Below are 18,059 nucleotides of genomic sequence, written 5' to 3' on the forward strand. Positions count from 1 at the left end.
GGTGACCTTGACCATCCTTCCCTGAGCAGAAGAAGGAGCCTCACTACGTGATGAACAACAACAGCGGAACAACACCCGGGATAAGGAGGAGGCAGAGATCGGCGGGACCAGCCGGCAGCTACCGATGAGAAGGGTGTTGTGAACGTGTGGACAGCTGTGATTAACCAATTACAGGTTGTTATGAAGAGCGTGTCCGAAGGTGTTGTGAGTGCGTGGACAGCTGTGATTAACCAATTATAGGTTGTTATGAAGAGCGTGCCCAGCCACCCCATCCGTTCCGGTGAATGATGGGGGAGTGACCGGGGAGAAAGACCCCCTGGCTGCTGCGTTTGCAGACTTGCGGGTATCAGACAGCTCCTCCTCGTGGCTGGTTAAAAGGACTAGCCAAGCTAAGAGGGATATGTGTAATAGTATTTATATGCATTTTTGTGTTGTGTACCCTGTTTGTTGCAATGTATACGAAAAATGATTGAAAGATCGGTTTCAGCAGTGTTTCTAGTAAAACAAAAAGGGGGAGATGTGGGAATGGGAGTCTCACTAACGGACATTCCTGAGTTTGATTTTAATGAGCAAACACTGCACCACCTGGCATGACAAGGCACTTAAGCAGTAAATAACGGAGAAAGGAATGTGCAGTTGAAAGGAGAAAAACAAGATAAAGACCATGAAGGCATTTCGCATGATCAGAAAGAACAGGCCAATCTGCTAGAGCATAGATGCGCGTGAACACAAGGCTCTAACCTATCTGCAAGCTGCAGGTAGCGCGTGTCCATAGCAGTTAACTATATAAGCCCTGTTATAAGTGTAAATAAAGGAGAATGACCATACTCATATTGAGATCTGTCATTACTCCGGAATCGCAACTCCCGCTCCGTCGTCGACACTGAACAAAGGGAAACTCCGACATCTGGTAGCAGAGGATGGTTCGGCGCATATCTTCGAGACTGCGGTAAGAGCAGCGAGAGAAGGGGAGCGGGAGAAAAGCGGCTGGGAGTTGTACTATCCCGATGATCGGAGCGGGATAAGATAACGGAGCAGTCTGGCCAACTGCCTCCCAGTGAGCGACCGCTATCATGGAAATAGAGGCGGCAGCTGTGTTGCTCGTAAGCATCCTCTCCAAGAGAGGGATCGAGACAACGGTAAAACAATTATGTACGTTGATTAGGACAACGTTGGGGACATTTTAAGGACAGTCAAACTATTTTTTCTGACCTTGAGTGGCGAGAGCTTGGCAATACTATGTGGGAGCAGACTATCACGGGGGATGAAAAGTCAAAGAAGGAGATTAAAACAGTGCGGGAACTATGGAGGTCTGTGTTAGAGACTTTAAAAACCATGAAAGCTGAAAGAAAGGTGGCTTGTGCAGCCACTCAAATGCTAGCCCCAGAACCCTTGCCTGATAGACCGAAGAATACAACATCTGGACTGTTTCGGTTCTTTGGGCCGTCTGCAGTCCGAGGTATGTCGGGTACCCCCAAACGAACTGCCTTGGAAGCCAAGTATAGTGTTCTGGGGGGTGACGGCGCTTCTGAACTGCTTGAAACGTACCCTCCGCTTACGGACTGCAAAGATGCAGAAACTAGCGGTAACGGGGCCCCTCTTTCACCTGAGGCGGTCGCGGAAGAGCGACGACCCGGAGAGGAGGAGCGGCTGATTCCGTTAACCCCTCCGTGGCCAACAGCCCCGCCTCTAGGAGTCTCTTCAGGTGCGTCTACTCCACCACAGGGTGACAGCAAAGAACAGAGTATGGCTGAGACTAATGAGCTCCTGAAGAAGGTAGTGCAACAGTTACGGGACTTAACAATTACAGCCCAGAGGGGAGGGATGGAGCACCTGTCCGGGGCATCAGGGGAATCCCTACCCCCTTGCCTCTCTGGACCACCAGCGACGGTTCAGCCCAGACGCTGGAGCGAAGTGGCTAGAGACGCTATGCTGGACGGGCAGTGGCAAGCGGCATCCAGCTTGGGGGCGAGTGCTTTTCCTGTGCTGCAAGAGAATAACGGCAATAAGTGGGCACCTCACGATTGGAAAATCCTACAGCAAGCAAAAAACACTGTGTCCCAGTATGGGATAAAATCAGAAGCTTCACGTCAAATTGTAATCTGGATTTTTTCGGCTGACCTGATGTGCCCTGCTGACTGCCAAAACCTTATGCGGCTTTTATTGTCACCTACGCAGTATTTGTTGTGGGGGTCGGAATGGTCACGGCGGGCGGCAAGTGCTGCGGCACAGCATCAAACGCAGGGGGATCCCCTCTATGGGATTACCGCGGAAATGATAACGGGGACGGGAAGGTTTAATAATATTAATGCTCAGTTGGTTTTTCCTATTGCTTTGTTGCAGTTGTCTGCCAAACTGGTGCTAGAAGCCTTTTTAGCCTTACCCGGTTCGTCCACTCCATCCTTTAGTTCTGTACAGCAAGGTGCCACTGAAGCATATAGTCATTTTGTCGATCGCTTGTGGGGGGCGATACGTGGAGGGAAAAAAAAAAAAAAAAAAAAAAAAAAAAGAAGAAAAAAAAAGAGAAAAAAAAAAACAAAAAAAACCCCAAAAACAAAGAGTGCCTACAGTGTGTACCGTGAGTATTGTGTCAGTTTTACCATTGTGATAAGAAGTGGTGGGCCCGGTGCACGCGCGCACAAAGGTGGTGTGAAACTTACTATCTGAAAGAAATAGTGCTGTATAGAATATTAATAACCACTGGACACGAAATACAGTCCACGAAACTGCCAAATTGATTATTGTTTAAAAAAAAAAAAAAACAAACAAAACAAAAAAAAACCAACAAAAAAAGAAAGGCAATTCGCCTAGAAGACAAAATGTTGAGCCAGGCAGATGTGATCGTAATTGGGCTAATCTTAACAATCCCAGGGTCGGCAACTATACATCGCATTAACCCAAGGGAAAATATGTGGGTAACCTGGGCAAATAAAACAGGGCAGCCCGCGTTTTGCCTTTCCCTCGCCTCAGCAACTGAGCCGTTTAGGACTTGTTTGTTAGGTATGCCTGGATATAAGGAAGGTGACTTTGCCAGGTTCAGTACTGGCAGCTGTACTAATGTGACTGCAACTAGCAACTGTAGTGCTAACTTGATAAAAGGATTAAATCACTCGCTACCCTGGAATCCCCAGGAGTTGGAACTATTAGGGTCGATGCGAGTTGGAAATACATCTAAAAATTGGACTCAGACATGTTTTATATTTGGGGGACCCCTACAGACGGGTATCCACTTCTACCAGGCAAGAAATTGGACAGGGTGGACTAATGTCACCTCTCACGCATCTTACTACAAGTATCAGGATGCGGGCGATTTTTGTGGTACCAATGACAGTGGTAATAGCTATGCTTTAGGAGCGGCTGGAGCGGAAACAAAGGGAGGAATAGGGATCTGGAACAATGGTACCCCAAAGGCGTTGCCCCCACAGGTATTTTTAATATGTGGGGACAGGGCCTGGCAGGGTATCCCAGCAAATGCTGTAGGAGGGCCATGCTACTTAGGAAAATTGACCCTGCTGGCCCCGGGACAAAATTGGTGGAAAACCATAACAAGAAAAGGGCAACAACAAAGACAAAAAAGAGCCGCCACGGGTCTTTCCCCAGACTGTCGTGATGACGTAATTCTGCCTAGCGACACCGAAAAGGTCTTCCTTTCACTATTTGTACCAGGCGCTGCAGCTGCGAGGGCCCTAAATGAGGTAGGGAAATTAGCTTGTTGGGCTAAAAAGCAGGCTGATATGACAACAGAGCTTATTGAAAAATTACTTGCAGATCAGGATAGCTTCCATCATGCGATTTTACAGAATAGAGCTGCTATTGACTTTCTGTTATTAGCACAAGGACATGGGTGTGAGGATTTTGAAGGGATGTGTTGTATGAATCTGTCTGACCATGGGGAGTCAATCCACAAACAGCTACAATGGTTAAAGGACCACACCAAGAATATTCAACAAGATCACGGGTTATTCGATACCTGGCTTAAGAATATATTTGGGGAACTGCCATCTTGGATAATAAGTTTAATAAAAGAAAGCTTACGCATTTTAATTGTTATATTAGTAATAAGTATATGCTCTTGTATAATTTTTAGCTGTGTGAAGAAAGCAATTATGAAAATTGTTAATCAAGTCTGGGTTGCTCAAAAACAAGAAGGGGGAATTGTGGAGGAGTGGCTGGTACAGCAGGGGCACAATCTAGTATCCATGAGCAACCCATGTTTTTAACAGTAGCAGGGATATGCTGACAAAGACGGCTGGTGACCTTGACCATCCTTCCCTGAGCAGAAGAAGGAGCCTCACTACGTGATGAACAACAACAGCGGAACAACACCCGGGATAAGGAGGAGGCAGAGATCGGCGGGACCAGCCGGCAGCTACCGATGAGAAGGGTGTTGTGAACGTGTGGACAGCTGTGATTAACCAATTACAGGTTGTTATGAAGAGCGTGTCCGAAGGTGTTGTGAGTGCGTGGACAGCTGTGATTAACCAATTATAGGTTGTTATGAAGAGCGTGCCCAGCCACCCCATCCGTTCCGGTGAATGATGGGGGAGTGACCGGGGAGAAAGACCCCCTGGCTGCTGCGTTTGCAGACTTGCGGGTATCAGACAGCTCCTCCTCGTGGCTGGTTAAAAGGACTAGCCAAGCTAAGAGGGATATGTGTAATAGTATTTATATGCATTTTTGTGTTGTGTACCCTGTTTGTTGCAATGTATACGAAAAATGATTGAAAGATCGGTTTCAGCAGTGTTTCTAGTAAAACAAAAAGGGGGAGATGTGGGAATGGGAGTCTCACTAACGGACATTCCTGAGTTTGATTTTAATGAGCAAACACTGCACCACCTGGCATGACAAGGCACTTAAGCAGTAAATAACGGAGAAAGGAATGTGCAGTTGAAAGGAGAAAAACAAGATAAAGACCATGAAGGCATTTCGCATGATCAGAAAGAACAGGCCAATCTGCTAGAGCATAGATGCGCGTGAACACAAGGCTCTAACCTATCTGCAAGCTGCAGGTAGCGCGTGTCCATAGCAGTTAACTATATAAGCCCTGTTATAAGTGTAAATAAAGGAGAATGACCATACTCATATTGAGATCTGTCATTACTCCGGAATCGCAACTCCCGCTCCGTCGTCGACACTGAACAAAGGGAAACTCCGACACAGAAGAGGGCCACAAAAATGATCAGAGGCCTGGAACACCTCTCCTATGAAGAAAGGCTGAGAGAGTTGGGGTTGTTCAGTCTAGAGAAGAGAAGGCTTTGGGGAGACCTTATTGCAGCCTATCAGTACTTAAAGGGGGCTTATAAGAAATATGGGGACAAACTTTTTAGCAGGGCCCGTTGCGACAGGACAAGGGGCAATGGCTTTAAACTAAAGGGGGGTAGATTTAGACTAGATATAAGGAAGAAATTTTTTTACGCTGAGGGTGGCGAAGCACTGGAACAGGTTGCCCATTGAGGTGGTGGATGCCCCATCCCTGGAAACATTCAAGGTCAGGTTGGACGGGGCTCTGAGCAACCTGATCTAGTTGAAGATGTCCCTGCCCACGGCAGGGGGGTTGGACTAGATGACCTTTAGAGGTCCCTTCCAACCCAAACTATTCTATGATTCTATGATTCCTTTATGTATGTGGTGGGTTAGCAGCTTGGCTGGCAGCCAAACTCCCACCCAGCCACTCCCCCCCCCCCCGCCCCCAGCAAAACAAGTGGAAAAAATAGAAAGAACAGGAACGAGAAGCTCATGGACTGATATAAAGACAGGGAGATTGCTTACCAGTCACCATCACAGGCAAAAGAGACTCGACTTGGGGAAAATTTGTCAAGAGGAGCAGCGGAAGGGGAGGTGCTGATTTCCTCTCTCTGGTGACCAGTGATAGGACACGAGGAAATGGTATGAAGCTACGTCCGGGGAAGTTCAGATTGGACATTAGGAACAGGTTCTTCACTGAGAGGGTGGTCGGTCACAGCCAAAGAATTTCATAAGCATGCTGTTAACTGGTGAATTGTATTACACTAGCATCATAGGTGCTTTTGATGTAAAATGCTACCCCTTCTAACTCTTCTCTATTCAGTCTTTGAAAATCAAATTACATTGGAAATCAGGTTAGCCTGATATTTGATCATCCTCAGACTAAATTATTTGTGACCTGCAACTGTTCACTTAGCATTCAGAACTATTATAGCTTTCATTCTTTACAAGCAATCTAACAACTTGTTAAATAAAGAGATGGTACTGTTTGACACACAGGTTTGCTTTCTCTCCAGTAGTTTTGTTAGCTAATGTGTAATGGCAACTGCTATTAACTAAATTGCTAAGTGAAATGTAGAAATCTAGTAAATTACACGGTCATTGTGAACCTAATATTCTAAAGCCTAGTGTTTAGATAATAAGCCAAGAGTTTTTAGGAATTTAATTTCTGTGTACAATGGAATTGACAAAGGGCTATACACAGCCTTGCAGTAGTATGTAAAAAATCATGTGGAGAATACAATGCACAGACACATATGTGGGTGGGAACTATTTTCATTTCAGTTTGACTCTTTCACGACACTCTTTCAAGCTACTTTCGCTAATCCTAAAGGCCCCTATAATAATAAAGCAGCACTACATTTATTTAAACAAATGGTCAGTGGGATGTAAAGAAAATGTACACCTATAAAAGTCTATAAAAGCACTTAACTAGTTTTATATAATTTTTCTAGGTTTTAATTATTTCTGCGCTTGTAGTAGCAAGAACACATGGCACTGTATTTAGTTTTAATTTACATCATTCATACAAGTACGACTTATGGTTTCTCCTTGTTCTTTTCTATGACATACATCCCAAGCTGTATTGCAAAGCTTTAGAATGTTTACAATGGAGAGAGGTAGTAAAAAAATAAATTGAATTAATTATTCACTGAGTGTAGTTTTTATGGGTCACAGATAAAGTGGTCTTTGATGACATTCTGACAGTTCAGAAGAAAAGAAATCCTTTTTAATCTGGTAATTTCGTCTACCTGATATAGGTGATGTGACAGTAAGACTCCATAATAATGAATGTGCTAATTGTAGGGATCGTTCTGATCCATCCTTTTCCCAAATCTCCTGGTTTAGGAAGTTCTGCAGGTCTCCTGCCTAGCAGATCTGTGCTGGTTTAGGGAATTTTGGGTTTTCTAATGCAGGGTTTGCGGGTTTTTTCCCTATCCTGGTTTCGGCAGGGATAGAGTTAATTTCCTTCTTAGTAGCTGGTGCAGTGCTGTGTTTTGGATTTAGGAGGAGAATAATGTTGATAACACACGAATGGTTTAGTTGTTGCTAGGTAGTGCTTACACTAGCCAAGGACTTTTCAGTTTCCCATGCTCTACCGACTGAGAAGGCTGCAGGTGCACAAGAAGCTGGGAGGGGGGCACAGCCAAACTGGCCAAAGAAACATTCCATACCATGTGACGTCATGCTCAGTACATAAACTGGGGAAAGCTGGCCGGGGGGGCCGCTGCTTGGGGACTGGCTGGGCATCGTTTGGCGGGTGGTGAGCAATTGCACTGTGCATCTCTTGATTTGTGTATTATTATTGTTATTATTTTATTTCAGTTATTAAACTGTTTTTATCTCAACCCACGAGTTTTTCTCACTTCTCTTCCAATTCTCTCCCCCATCGCACCGGGGGGGCAGGGGGAGGAGTGAGCGAGTGGCTGTGTGGTGCTCAGTTGCCGACTGAGGTTAAACCACGACAGTCCTTTTTGGCGCCCAACGTGGGGCTCGAAGGGTTTGAGATAATAACAGATTAACCGGAGTGTATTAAGGAACTTATATCTGTTAGTAGTTGTGGGTCACAATGTTGGTTCCTCTGTTCTCAATATTGATTTGTATAATCTGCATCGTGCTTCATTTTTTGCTGTACATGTTAAAGATTGGTGTTGGTTATTGCAGTTTGCTGTGGTCTGCAGTGATTAGTGATGTCTCGCTTGTGAGGTTTGTTTTTAGAACATTGACCTTGACCTTAGTGTGGTATGTAGGTTTCGCAATGAAGCTGTTACTGTACCACGGATACCATTTCGTGGAGACAACTAGCAATTACAGTGACTTTTCTGAGAGTTTTTTTACGGAGGAAATACAGAATGGCAGGGTCACTACCTTCTTCTATGATGTTTCCTCCTTCATTACAGTAACTTTTCAGTATTTTGAACAGCCTTGGGTAGTTAAGATACTTCTATTGGTACTTCTTGGGAATATTGTTTCGGTTTTGTCTAAAGTTGGTAAGCAATTTAAGAATATCATCCAGAGATCTGCCCCAAGGCTGAATAGTTATGAGTGGCAGGGTGTGTGGGACAAGATGGGCAAATGCTTAGGCCAATGGGCACCCCCAGTGTTTTGGAACTTCACCCCTGAGCAAGTGCAGAATCCTGAAAAGTTAGTAGAACATTTGGACAAAGTATGCTGTCACCCCGGCAACTCCAGAGAGATGCAGATCATTGCAACGTGCTGGGGCCTGGCCCATGCCTACCGAGCCCTGTTCAACACCATTCAGTGCCCTCAAAGGGAAGAGAAGATCTCTGGATCTGACGGTAAAACGACACGCCCTGCAGCCACTCAGACCCCGGCGACAGGCCCTGCGGCCACTCAGACCCCGGTGACAGGCCCTGCAGCCACTCTGACCCCAGCGACAGGCCCTGTGGCTGAACCAAAAAGCCAACAAGTGCCGGGTCCTGCACTTCGGCCACAACAACCCCATGCAGAGCTACAGGCTTGGGGAAGAGTGGCTGGAAAGCTGCCCAGCAGAGAAGGACCTGGGGGTGTTGGTCGACAGCTGGCTGAACATGAGCCGGCAGTGTGCCCAGGCGGCCAAGAAGGCCAATGGCATCCTGGCCTGTATCAGAAATAGTGTGGCCAGCAGGAGTAGGGAAGTGATCGTGCCCCTGTACTCGGCACTTGTAAGGCCGCACCTTGAATGCTGTGTTCAGTTTTGGGCCCCTCACTACAAGAAGGACGTTGAGGTGCTGGAGCGTGTCCAGAGAAGGGCAACGAAGCTGGTGAGGGGTCTGGAGAACAAGTCTTATGAGGAGCGGCTGAGGGAACTGGGGTTGTTTAGCCTGGAGAAAAGGAGGCTGAGGGGAGACCTCATCGCTCTCTACAACTACCTGCAAGGAGGTTGTAGCGAGGTGGGTGTTGGTCTTTTCTCCGAAGTAACAAGCGATAGGACGAGAGGAAATGGCCTCAAGTTGCGGCAGGGGAGGTTTAGATTGGACATGAGGAAAAATTTCTTTACTGAAAGAGTGGTGAAACATTGGAACAGGCTGCCCAGGGAAGTGGTGGAGTCCCCATCCCTGGAGGTATTTAAAAGACGTGTAGATGAGCCGCTTAGGGACATGGTTTAGTGGGCATGGTGGTGTTGGGTTGACGGTTGGACTCGATGATCTTAGAGGTCTTTTCCAACCTCAATGATTCTATGATTCTATGATTCTATGGTATCAGTCGCCCTGTACACAAGAAGAAATCTTGGAAGTGGAAGTCGGCTCGTTTAGTAAGGGAGGAAGAAACTTCTTCTAAAAGGGAGCCAGAGGAAGAAGTGGATGAGGCAGACTACCCTGGAGAAAGGCCATCATGAGAACAGGAGGAGGAGGGCCGGCCACTGCTCAGGGAGGAAGAAGAGGAAGAACTCATAAATGAGGCAGTGACCACCCGATCCCTATCCCTGAGTGAGCTGCGAGATATACGAAAGGATTTCAGCCGTCGTCCAGGTGAGCATATTGTCACCTGTCTGCTCCGATGCTGGGATAATGGGGCCAGTAGCCTGGAATTAGAGGGTAGGGAAGCCAAGCAGCTGGGATCCCTTTCCAGGGAAGGGGGCATTGACAAAGCAATTGGAAAAGGGACACGAGTCCTCAGCCTTTGAAGGCGACTCTTGTCAAGCGTGAAGGAAAGGTATCCCTTCAAGGATGATGTCATATGTCATCCAGGCAAGTGGATCACCATGGAGAAGGGTATCCAGTTCCTGAGAGAATTAGCTGTGCTGGAGATGATTTATGGTGACCTGAACAATGAACAGCTATCCAATGATCCAGATGAAGTCAAGTGCACACGACCCATGTGGCAGAAGTTTATAAGGAGCTCACCATCGTCATACGCCAATTCATTGGCAGTGATGACCTGGAAAGATGGAGAGGAACAAACAGTGGATGAATTGACTGGTCAACTCAGGCAATATGAAGGAAGTCTTTCTTCCTCCCTCATCTCAGCTGTGGAGAAACTGTCCGAAAAACTGTCCTGGGAGATCCAGCAACTCAGAGAGGATATGTTCTACTTCTCACCTGTATGGACCAATATCTCAGCTATTAGGAGTCAGCGTTCTTTTGCTCAAGAGAGAGAATATAAAGGGTACACACCACGGGGCACCCTATGGTTTTACCTGCGTGACCACGGAGAGGACATGAGGAAGTGGGATGGAAAACCTACTGCAGCCCTAGAGGCAAGGGTACGTGAATTGCAAGGAAAAACGATCACAGAAAGGGGTTCTTCCAGGAGAATTGCTGCTCCAGTTTCCAGCGGGCAGTTCCCCAGACAGGGCAGAAGGGCCAATCTTACTCCTGATCTTAATGAAGAGACTTCTGACTCGTATTTACAAGAAGTGAGTAACGGATACTATGACGAGGACTAGAGGGGCCCTGCCTCTAGCCAGGGGGAGGAAAGGGACAACCGGGTTTACTGGACTGTGTGGATTCGGTGGCCTGGCACATCAGACCCACAGGAGTATAAGGCTCTAGTAGACACCGGTGCACAGTGTACCCTAATGCCATCAAGCTATATAGGGGCAGAACCCATCTGTATTTCTGGGGTGACGGGGCGATCCCAACAGCTAACTGTATTGGAAGCCAAAGTAAGTCTAACTGGGAATGGGTGGCAGAAGCACCCCATTGTGACTGGCCCAGAGACTCCGTGCATCCTTGGCATAGACTACCTCAGGAGAGGGCATTTCAAGGACCCAAAAGGGTACCGGTGGGCTTTTGGTATAGCTGCCTTGGAGACGGAAGAAATTAAACAGCTGTCCACCTTGCCTGGTCTCTCGGAGGACCCCTCTGTTGTGGGGATGCTGAAGCTTGAAGACCAACAAATGCCAATCACCACCACCACGGTGCACCGGCGGCAATATCACAACCAAATGAGACTCCCTGATTCCCATCCATGAGCTGATTCGTCATCTGGAGAGCCAAGGGGTGATCAGCAAGACTCATTCACGCTTTAACAGTCCCATATGGCCAGTGCGGAAGTCTAATGGAGAGTGGAGACTGACAGTAGACTATCGTGGCCTAAATGAAGTCACGCCACCGCTGAGTGCTGCTGTGCCAGACATGCTAGAACTTCAATACGAACTGGAGTCAAAGGCAGCCAAGTGGTATGCCACAGTTGATATTGCTAATGCGTTTTTCTCAATCCCTTTGGCAGCAGAGTGCAGGCCACAGTTTGCTTTCACTTGGAGGGGCGTCCAGTACACCTGGAACCGACTGCCCCAGGGGCGGAAACACAGTCCCACCATCTGCCATGGACTGATCCAGACTGCACTGGAACAGGGTGAGGCTCCGGATCACCTGCAATACATTGATGACATCGTCGTGTGGGGCAACACAGCAGGAGAAATCTTTGAAAAAGGGAAGGAAATAAATAGTCCAAATGCTGCTGAAGGCCGGTTTTGCCATAAAACAAGGTAAGGTCAAGGGACCTGCACAGGAGATCCAGTTTTTAGGAATAAAATGGCAAGATGGACGTCGTCAGTTCCCAATGGATGTGATCAACAAAATAACAGCCATGTCTCCACCAACTAGCAAAAAGGAAACACAAGCTTTCTTAGGCGTCGTGGGTTTTTGGAGAATGCATATTCCAAATTACAGTCTGATCGTAAGCCCTCTCTATCAAGTGACCCGGAAGAAGAACGATTTCAAATGGGGCCCTGAGCAACGACAAGCCTTTGAACAAATTAAAGAGGAGATAGTTCACGCAGTAGCCCTGGGGCCAGTCCGGGCAGGGCAAGATGTACAAAATGTGCTCTATACCGCAGCCGGGGAGAACGGCCCTACCTGGAGCCTCTGGCAGAAAGCACCAGGGGAGACTCGAGGTCGACCCCTAGGGTTTTGGAGTCGGGGCTACAGAGGATCCGAGGCCCGCTATACTCCAACTGAAAAAGAGATATTGGCAGCATATGAAGGGGTTCGAGCTGCTTCAGAAGTGATCGGCACTGAAGCACAGCTCCTCCTGGCACCCCGACTGCCGGTGCTGGGCTGGGTGTTCAGAGGGAGGGTCCCCTGTCCACATCATGCAACTGATGCTACATGGAGTAAGTGGGTCGCACTGATCACACAACAGGCTCAAATAGGAAACCCCAGTCGCCCAGGAATCCTGGAAGTGATCATGGACTGGCCAGAAGGCAAAGATTTTGGAATATCGCCAGAGGAGGAGGTAACGCGTGCTGAGGAGGCCCCAATGTATAATGAACTACCAGAAAATGAGAAGCAATATGCCCTGTTCACTGATGGGTCCTGTCGTCTTGTGGGAAAGCATCGGAGGTGGAAAGCTGCTGTATGGAGTCCTGTGCGACAAGTTGCAGAAACTGCTGAAGGAGAAGATGAATCGAGCCAATTTGCAGAAGTAAAGGCCATCCAGCTGGCTTTAGACATTGCTGACCGATAAAAGGGGCCAGTGCTCTATCACCATACTGACTCATGGATGGTGGCAAATGCCCTGTAGGGGTGGTTGCAGCAAAGAAAGTGGAGCAATTGGCAGTGCAGAGGCAAACCCATCTGGGCTGCCGCATTGTGGCAAGATATTGCTGCCCGGGTGGAGAACCTGGTTGTAAAAGTCTGTCATGTAGATGCTCCCGTGCCCAAGAGTCGGGCCACTGAAGAACATCAAAACAACCAGCAGGTGGATCAGGCTGCTAAGATTGAAGTGGCTCAGGTGGATCTGGACTGGCAACATAAGGGTGGATTGTTTATAGCTCGGTGGGCCCATGACACCTCAGGTCACCAAGGAAGAGACGCAACATACAGATGGGCTCGTGGTCGAGGGGTGGACTTGACCATGGACACTATTGCACAGGTTATCCATGAATGTGAAACATGCGCTGTGATCAAGCAAGCCAAGCGGTTAAAGCCTCTTTGGTATGGAGGACGATGGCTGAAATATAAATATGGGGAGGCCTGGCAGATCGATTATATCACACTCCCACAAACCCGCCAAGGTAAGCGTCATGTGCTTACAATGGTGGAGGCAACCACCGGATGGCTGGAAACATATCCCGTGCCCCATGCCACCGCCCGGAACACTATCCTGGGCCTTGAAAAGCAAGTCCTATGGCGACATGGCACCCCAGAAAGAATTCAGTCAGGAAACGGGACTCGTTTCCGAAACAAACTCATAGACCCCTGGGCCAAAGAGCATGGCATTGAGTGGGTGTATCACATCCCCTATCATGCACCAGCCTCTGGGAAAATTGAACGATACAATGGACTGTTAAAGACTACGCTGAGAGCAATGGGTGGCGGGACATTCAAACATTGGGATACGCATTTAGCAAAGGCCACCTGGTTAGTCAACACTCGGGGATCTGCCAATCGAGCTGGCCCTGCCCAGTCAGAACTCTTATGTACTGTAGATGGGAATAAAGTCCCTGTAGTGTACATAAAAAATATGCTGGGGAAGACAGTCTGGGTTATTCCTGCCTCGGGCAAAGGCAAACCCATTCGTGGGATTGCTTTTGCTCAAGGACCTGGGTGCACTTGGTGGATAATGCGGAAGGATGGGGAAGTCCGATGTGTACCTCAAGGGGATTTGATTTTGGGTGAGAATAGCCAATGATCTGAATTATGTGATGTTAAGTGCTACATAATATTATATGCCATACTAATGTTATTACAATACGAATCACCCAGACTACTGAAGAATAACTTCAGTGAAACCAAGCAAAGCACAGTGATGATGGTACCAGAACTGACTTCAACATGAAACAGTCCAATACTCCATACCATCTCCATCTTTCCTGCCCTGGAAGATTATTATGACAGCTGGAGCCTGAAATCATGGACTAAATGAACTCACCGATCATTTTAGAGGGATGGCCCATAGACTAAGGGAATGATATCTGTTTGTATATATATATTAAAAGAAACCCAGGAAAAGGGGTGGTGATGGAAATGTACTGGAAAATGTGAGACTTGAGCATGATGTAGATGGTATAGAATAAGGGGTGGATATTGTCCTGGTTATGGCAGGGATAGAGTTAATTTCCTTCCTAGTAGCTGGTACAATGCTGTGTTTTGGATTTAGGAGGAGAATAATGTTGATAACACACGAATTGTTTAGTTGTTGCTAGGTAATGCTTACCCTAGTCAAGGACTTTTCAGCTTCCCATGCTCTACCGACTGAGAAGGCTGGAGGTGCACAAGAAGCTGGGAGGGGGCACAGCTAAACTGGCCAAAGGGACACTCCATACCATGTGACGTCATGCTCAGTACATAAACTGGGGAAAGCTGGCTGGGGGGGCCGCTGCTCGGGGACTGGCTGGGCATCGGTTGGCGGGTGGTGAGCAATTGTGCTGTGCATCACTTGCTTTGTGCATTATTATTATTATTATTACATTATTATTATTATTGTTTTTTTTTTTTTAATTTCAATTATTAAACTGTTCTTATCTCAACCCATGAGTTTTTCTCACTTCTACTCTTCCAATTCTCTCCCCCATCCCATCGGGAGTGGGGAGGCGTGAGCGAGCGGTTGTGTGGTACTCAGTTGCTGACTGAGGTTAAACCACAACATTCCCTTATAACGTGAATTAATTATGGGTTATTAACATCAGTTAAAGATTCTAGACCTTGTTCACATTTAAGACAATTAACACTGGTGTTAACTTAGTCAACCTAGCTGACTTAGTCAACCTTGATAATGATTTACCCAGAGGAGACTCTAGGAACCAGCAATACGAAAAGAAATTTCAAAAGAAATCCTTTAAACAATGCATGGAAATTGCTCAGGAAAAACTTTTTATTGAAGTTTATCTTTTTGATTTAACTGTTTCTCATAAATGCTTTGTTTAAATGTCTAATTTCTTTCTTCTTCCCCCAGATGGAGACTTTTTTACATTTACATTTACAAGACATGGATCCATTTATATAAAATACAGGTGTTGCTTTTGAAATTTTGTCTATGCAAGTGGATTAGTGAAACATTACCAGTCAAGAACCTCTCTGGTCCTAAAAGGTAGAGACTACCCTGGGTATTCTTCAAAACCTGTAACATGGAGTCAGTCCTGTCCAACCTTGCCTCTCTCCTCCCTGTTTATGGAGGAAAAATAAATCTCAGAAGACTGATTGATGGATTGTTTTGAAAGACAGTTTTGTGTTCTGTTGGAATTGAAAGAACTGGAAATAAACTAGTAGGAGAGGGGAATATTTACAGCCTATAAGCAATAAGCTCTTTGGGATATGGAATGTTTATTCTGTTTTGTTCAGCACCTAGACCATTGAGATCTTTATTTATGACTAAGACTCATACACCCTGTTGATGGTAAAAGTAACAACACAAAGAATGTGTCTAATAAGCACAGTGATACTGAGCCACATGTTCCCAAACGCCTGTTCAGAGTCTTGAAATTCCCTTTTTTTACGTTACTTATTCTAAGTGGAGTTTCAAAAGGCCTGCCTGCATATGAACACCCAAAACACTGAGAAAGTAAACTCTTATACTCTTTCATGAGGTCTATACAGTTTTGATGGGTTGCCGTGAGAATGGTTATATGCACTATACACTCCTAATCCACCCACCTTTGTGCACATGGTAGGTGTGGGCAACCTGACGTGACCTGTTCAACAGCCTAGTTCTGAAACAGTCAGCTTGTCTACCAGGTTTGCTCAGACATGTGGGTCCCATACATGTTCCTGATATCTTTCAGTTGAGCTTGCAGGTTTGCTCTCTCTTTAGACAACTGCATTGGTTTTGAGGATATCACTGGAATACCACATTTGGATCCAGCCTTTAGGAGAGCTTAGGAATCTGCCATTCTGGTTTCCCTTGCAAGTCAGGCACAAGATATTTCAAGTAAAGCACTCAGAGCCAAGATATGCTAAAGAACTAGACACACTAAATGTAGTCACTTCTAAGTAAAATTGCAGCCTTCAAGTACAAGCAGTTAGCTATTAGTACAAACGCTGGCTACCCTTATAAAATGTTCAAGGACGTCTAAGTATATCTCTTTTTTCCCCATTGAAACTTGAACCCACCAAGTTGGAGGCTTTTACATAAACCAAAAACCTTGAGGACTACATAAATGCTGCAAAACACCTGCTAGATCAGCATTTCCCTTCTGCTCACACAATTCTACTTCACTAAAGAAGAGCTAGAAAACCCTGTGATCCCTTACTTTATGTTGGTTTGTGCTTCTGTTATTTGGGGGGGGATACGGGGATTGAAAGGGGATAAGGAAAGAGATAGAGAACAGTTGCATGTGTACTTCTCCAAACCTTTCTGACATAATAAGTAACTGTTAACAGCCTTTTTCTCCACTTTCTTAGATGTAAGTCACGTCGCATCTGTCTCACTGAGGCTCATGGGCTCAGCACTTTCAAACCATTAGAAGTATTCTCAAAGGGACAGAAATGACCAGACCATGTTGCCCCTCAACCACATTGTGCCCCACATTGCTGAATATGAGGTCAAAGCAGTCAGCTGCTCTGCAGTCTGGCTGGACTGATCGCAATAGAGAGCTGCCAGTGAAACCGCCAGAAAACAGGGCAGGGGCAGTATTACACTTGATTACCTTGTCTCCCTTAGAAAGCTGTATCAATGATGCATGTGATCATTTAAGAAACAAGATAGCAAAACTCTCAACTTCACCGCTAATCCAGCAACTTTTTGTCAAGCTTTGTTACAGGAGTACTCTTACTGTCTCCTAAGCTTTTAACTAATGCTTTGGATCCACTGGGCTCATACATACCAAAATCACTGCTCTTTGTATAACACTGCTCACCAGTTACTTTTTCAAAATATCTTCACGCTGAAAAGAGCTCAGCAAAGAGTTCAACCACCCAGCTGACAATTTGTGCTATTATTGTAGAAAAAGCAAAGGCATTTTGGAGATGTATTAGAAATAGGATGCACCTTATCATCTGTCTTTCAGCGGAACTTCCCATTGGATATGTTTGTCTGGGAGATTGCCCCTGCCCTTTGTTGTGGAAACACAGTGGTTGTCAAGCCAGCAGAACAAACTCCATTGACTGCTCTTTGCATGGGATCCTTAATTCAAGAGGTAAGTCGGTAACAGCAGAGTTTTTTTGTACTTCTCAGAAATTTAAGAGAATACTTCAGCTGATAATGCCACAGAGGTAATATAAGTTAGGCTGTCCTCTGCAAGTACTTCTCATTGCATGTCTAGCCTTGTACTATGAAACTTATGTTACTGTAAACCAGTGAAGCCAATCCAGGGCAAAAGCATGCATATCTTTCAGCCTAGTCCACACAAAAAAACCCCCACAATAGCGATTTAGTAAACTCCGTTCCTTGGAAAATGTGTATTACAAAAGTGCCATACTTTTTAAAGTCAAAAGCAAACAAGGAGTCAAGAGCAGGCTATTTAGAGATGGGTGGCAATGACTTTATTAGCATTGTTATCACAGAAAGGGACCTGTTTGTACAGCTAATTATTCTTATTTTTTAACTGAAAAAACATTTCATCCATCTGGGTTTATAATTAACGGAGAGCTGTAAAACTGAACTGCTTGACTACTGCCAAACTTGTGAACTCTCTTCACACAGAAACTGGAAGAATACACCTTGTGCTCTTGAATGCAGGGAGTATGGTGGTTTTTCCAGTGGCTCCAAAGTAATGTTGATTATTGTGCCCAGCCCAGAAAACACTCAAAGAAGATCAGTGAAGTAGTTTAACTATCCTGCCTCCCAATAAGATCAGCAAAAGTAATCTAACGTGTTTGAAAAGTTGGCACCAATGTCAATAATTGCCAGCTGGGTAACCTTCCAGAGTGCTAATGCTAATGATTTACCATATTTTAGCAATCTGCTTCAAAAAAGTGATTCAACAGAGC

The 18,059-nt window shown here is 45.9% G+C and overlaps 1 pseudogene; it reads left to right on the forward strand.

The window, feature by feature from the left end:
* LOC143172185 (aldehyde dehydrogenase 1A1-like) overlaps positions 1–18,059 on the forward strand; it is a 106,037-nt pseudogene that overhangs the window by 75,641 nt on the left and 12,337 nt on the right.

The sequence above is a fragment of the Aptenodytes patagonicus genome, chromosome W, assembly GCF_965638725.1.
Source record: "Aptenodytes patagonicus chromosome W, bAptPat1.pri.cur, whole genome shotgun sequence".
NCBI lineage: Eukaryota > Metazoa > Chordata > Aves > Sphenisciformes > Spheniscidae > Aptenodytes > Aptenodytes patagonicus.